The sequence below is a fragment of the Sphaerodactylus townsendi genome, linkage group LG01 (genome assembly GCF_021028975.2).
Source record: "Sphaerodactylus townsendi isolate TG3544 linkage group LG01, MPM_Stown_v2.3, whole genome shotgun sequence".
NCBI lineage: Eukaryota > Metazoa > Chordata > Lepidosauria > Squamata > Sphaerodactylidae > Sphaerodactylus > Sphaerodactylus townsendi.
This window is the reverse complement of record NC_059425.1, coordinates 80,454,387-80,459,570: the sequence shown is the minus strand read 5'-3', so window position 1 is coordinate 80,459,570 and position 5,184 is coordinate 80,454,387.

Genomic DNA, 5,184 nt, shown 5'->3' with positions numbered 1-5,184 from the left:
GTACTGTTCATTTACATTTTTAAACATTGTTTACTCATTAAAGTTATCTAATTTATTTATTTATTTATTTATTCGTTCCACTTTTATACCGCCCTCCCCCAAGGAGGGAGCTGGGTATTGTGTACTGGGAGCTGGGTATTTAAATGAATTGTGAATATGTAGAGGTATTTGTGAAGTCAGTATTTTACATTTTACGTACTGAAAGTGTTTTAATACAACTTTAGTAACATATATCTTTCACTGATTAATATTTAAATGTCAAAAAACCCCTAACAATATATTTCAGCTTTTAGAAGTATCTGAAGCCTCCTACAGAGCATATAGTTGCAGTCAATAGCCCAATGCTTTGATTATACCCAGCCCTGCTCAGGATTCTAATTAATTTACTTATGACATAAGAACATATGAAGAGCCCTGATATATTAGACCGATGATCTCTCTAGTCCAGCAAAGCCAACCAGCTGCCCTGATCAAACAAAGCCAAGGATTTTCCCTGATATTGCTCCGTACCTCTGGTATTCAGAAGTATGAAGGTTTCCTTAGTCATCCTGGCTAGTAGGCAGTGATGGACCTATCCTCCATTTATGTTTCTAACCTTGTTTCATTGTAGTCTTTTCTGTGTTTCCTTGATGATCCGTTAGCAACCAGTCTGACCTTGTATCTCTGGATGTCCCCTTCTGCATTGTGTTTGATCTTGAAGATCCATTTGCATCCTTTGTGCTTTTCTTCCAAGTGGGAGTTCTTTGAGCGTCCATGTCTGGTTCTTGTTTACAGCTGCAGTTCCTTCTTCTGCAGCTTTTCTCCATTCTTCAGCTTCCCTTTTAGGCATTTTTGCTATGTCTTCCTACGTGGAAGATTGATGAGCCTTTCCTTTTATTGGGGTTTGCCAACCTCCAGGTGGTGGCTGGAGATCTCCTGGGATTACAGCTCTAGGTACACATGGAGAAAATGGCCAAAATGTTACATAACAGTGAGGAAGCTTTCGAGCTCACCAGAATTCTTCATCAGCCTATATGTAACAAAAATGGAATAAAATTGAGAACAGATGTTTCAAGTAATGATCTTGACACCTGGTCTTGTCAGCATCCTGTGTGAAATCCATATAGATTTAAAATAGTTGTGGTGTCAGTTTACATCAAAGGCATTCTGGGAGCAAAAAGTAAAAAAAATCTTCTTTGTGTTTCTTGGAAACACTTTGGCCCCTTCCGCACATGCAAAATAATGCGTTTTCAAACCACTTTCACAACTGTTTGCAAGTGGATTTTGCTATTCTGCACAGCTTCAAAGAGCACTGAAAGCAGTTTGAAAGTGCATTATTCTGCATGTGCGGAATGAGCCAAAGGGCAGCAATAAATGAGCTGGTGTCTCTGTAAATTCCATGCTGAAAGTACTGAAAGCAAACTGTCCCTGAGCACTGGCTGTTTTCTACCCACTGGTTTGCAAATATTCTTAAACCTTTGCCTCTGGCATTGGGCATTATCAACCTGGGTCTTTTTGCAGCTTTAATTTTATAAGTCAGATTCATTTTGTAAAAGGGAACAAAGGCTTTTCCAGCGGCCTTTGAACCTCTCTGCTGCCACCATGCTGTGATTGACCCATAGTCCAGTATTTCCAGGGAGGATGGGTAAAAAGTTTTTCCAGAGCAAAGCCTTTGCTTGGCCAGGGGTTTGTTCCTGGTTTTTCTGGGCCCCACGTAAGAGACTATATCTGGTCACCTGTTATCAGTTTGAGTTCCTGTTGGAAAGAAAAACAGGTAACAAATAATGTAAATAAATATCTCAAAATAACCCTGACAGATCGGCTGAAAAAAGCTATAGTGACTCTGTCAAGATTACGCAGTGAGCGTTTACTAAGGCTGACTAATGAATGTTTTAAAACCTAGTCTTAGAGGTCCATGGCTAACACTATCAAGTGATTCTCATAAGTCACTTTTCAGTTCCAGTATTGCACCTGTTATAGGTAAACCAGTGTAAAGTCTGGGAAAGACAGAAATTTTTACTTGGAATGTAAAAATTAGATTTTATGGGCCATACTAGTTCATTAAAAATAATTGAACAGAAGCAATACAAAAGTGCTATGTTTATTACAACCAAAAGTCACAGCTAGATTTTGAATGTTATTTTTAAAACAATTTTCCAGAAAATATCATAACAGAATTGAAATTTAAAATTACCTCATAATGTAGTCTCAGATTTTGGTAATCCTAGAAGTACAATGTGTCGGAAAACCTCAGTCTTTTTGTAAACAAATCTTGGAATTTCTCCAAGTGGTACCAAGTCATCTCAGCTCTATATCAGCTTTTCACTATAAAAAGTATAGGCAGTGGTACCTGAATTCCTGGTCTTTACCAGCACAGACTGAACATGCCAAGTTCTAGAGTAGAATGATGGCCTCTGGGAGTAGCAGAAGTGTTCTGTGACTGGAATGACAGCCCCCAAAGTGGAATGACGGTCCTTGGAGCCCACTTTGGCATTTCTGGATCTCATTATATACATGGGCCTTCAGGCCTCTCCCATTGTTCTCAGTGGGCTATCCCGTCCTTCATTTTAGTACAACCTGCAGCAAATACACCAAATTCTCCCAAGCTTGTAGGCATACAGGCTGTCTGCAGACATCAGACAGTGAAAAGAAAACTGGGGAAAGAGAAGGGAGGCTGGGAGGGCTGGAGGGATCTGAGAAGAAGACTGGGCCAGGAAGAGCAGAGTGAAGAGCAGAGTGAGCTCTGGTGTTCTGGTGTTCATTTTTAGGGCTTTTCTCAAAGCCACAGCTTTTAAAACAGTGTATTTTAAAAGGGGTTATCTCTTTTTCTCCTTGTAAGGCTTCTGAGAGCTGAGACTGTTGAAGCTGCTGAAAGGTGGGGCTTAACAGGGGTTAACAGAGTTCATCTCTTGTTCCTCTTTGTTCTGGGCTGCTGAGAGGTGGGGCTTTAGTTCAGTCGCTGGAACCAGAGGTGGGGCTTCAGTTCAGTTTCTGGAACCAGAGGTGGGGCTTTAGTTCAGTCTCTGGAACCAGCAGAGAGGAGTAACAGTGGAGAAGAAGACTGGGCCAGGAAGAGCAGAGTGAGCTCTGGTGTTCTGGTGTTCATTTTTGAGGGCTTTTCTCAAAGCCACAGCTTTTAAAACAGTGTATTTTAACAGGAGTTATCTCTTTTTCTCCTTGTAAGGCTCCTGAGAGCTGAGACTGCTGAAGCTGCTGAAAGGTGGGGCTTAACAGGGGTTAACAGAGTTCATCTCTTGTTCCTCTTTGTCCTGGGCTGCTGAGAGGTGGGGCTTTAGTTCAGTCTCTGGAACCAGAGGTGGGGCTTTAGTTCAGTATTTTTTGTTTTTTAAATTAATAAGGACATTTTTGACAGATAGTAAATACAGATAGCTCCAGAGGGGCACTGACTAAAAGTTTATATTTAAATATCTAAACAAAATCAGATATGAAGGCAGGAAGTCAGCAGGGGGATGGGGGCTTTCCAGTGTTTTGCACTGAGTGTCACATGTATGACTATCTGCCACTAGGTGGTGGGGGGGGGGGGGGGGGGGGGGGGGGGGGGGGGGGGGGGGGGGGGGGGGGGGGGGGGGGGGGGGGGGGGGGGGGGGGGGGGGGGGGGGGGGGGTGGGGGAGGATGGGGGGGCGGGGGGGGGGGGGGGGGGGGGGGGGGGGGGGGGGGGGGGGGGGGGGGTGGGGGGGGGGGGGGGTGGGGGGGGGGGGGGGTGGGGGGGGGGGGGGGTGGGGGGGGGGGGGGGTGGGGGGGGGGGGGGGTGGGGGGGGGGGGGGGTGGGGGGGGGGGGGGGTGGGGGGGGGGGGGGGTGGGGGGGGGGGGGGGTGGGGGGGGGGGGGGGTGGGGGGGGGGGGGGGTGGGGGGGGGGGGGGGTGGGGGGGGGGGGGGGTGGGGGGGGGGGGGGGTGGGGGGGGGGGGGGGTGGGGGGGGGGGGGGGTGGGGGGGGGGGGGGGTGGGGGGGGGGGGGGGTGGGGGGGGGGGGGGGTGGGGGGGGGGGGGGGTGGGGGGGGGGGGGGGTGGGGGGGGGGGGGGGTGGGGGGGGGGGGGGGTGGGGGGGGGGGGGGGTGGGGGGGGGGGGGGGTGGGGGGGGGGGGGGGTGGGGGGGGGGGGGGGTGGGGGGGGGGGGGGGTGGGGGGGGGGGGGGGTGGGGGGGGGGGGGGGTGGGGGGGGGGGGGGGTGGGGGGGGGGGGGGGTGGGGGGGGGGGGGGGTGGGGGGGGGGGGGGGTGGGGGGGGGGGGGGGTGGGGGGGGGGGGGGGTGGGGGGGGGGGGGGGTGGGGGGGGGGGGGGGTGGGGGGGGGGGGGGGTGGGGGGGGGGGGGGGTGGGGGGGGGGGGGGGTGGGGGGGGGGGGGGGTGGGGGGGGGGGGGGGTGGGGGGGGGGGGGGGTGGGGGGGGGGGGGGGTGGGGGGGGGGGGGGGTGGGGGGGGGGGGGGGTGGGGGGGGGGGGGGGTGGGGGGGGGGGGGGGTGGGGGGGGGGGGGGGTGGGGGGGGGGGGGGGTGGGGGGGGGGGGGGGTGGGGGGGGGGGGGGGTGGGGGGGGGGGGGGGTGGGGGGGGGGGGGGGTGGGGGGGGGGGGGGGTGGGGGGGGGGGGGGGTGGGGGGGGGGGGGGGTGGGGGGGGGGGGGGGTGGGGGGGGGGGGGGGTGGGGGGGGGGGGGGGTGGGGGGGGGGGGGGGTGGGGGGGGGGGGGGGTGGGGGGGGGGGGGGGTGGGGGGGGGGGGGGGTGGGGGGGGGGGGGGGTGGGGGGGGGGGGGGGTGGGGGGGGGGGGGGGTGGGGGGGGGGGGGGGTGGGGGGGGGGGGGGGTGGGGGGGGGGGGGGGTGGGGGGGGGGGGGGGTGGGGGGGGGGGGGGGTGGGGGGGGGGGGGGGTGGGGGGGGGGGGGGGTGGGGGGGGGGGGGGGTGGGGGGGGGGGGGGGTGGGGGGGGGGGGGGGTGGGGGGGGGGGGGGGTGGGGGGGGGGGGGGGTGGGGGGGGGGGGGGGTGGGGGGGGGGGGGGGTGGGGGGGGGGGGGGGTGGGGGGGGGGGGGGGTGGGGGGGGGGGGGGGTGGGGGGGGGGGGGGGTGGGGGGGGGGGGGGGTGGGGGGGGGGGGGGGTGGGGGGGGGGGGGGGTGGGGGGGGGGGGGGGTGGGGGGGGGGGGGGGTGGGGGGGGGGGGGGGTGGGGGGGGGGGGGGGTGGGGGGGGGGGGGGGTGGGGGGGGG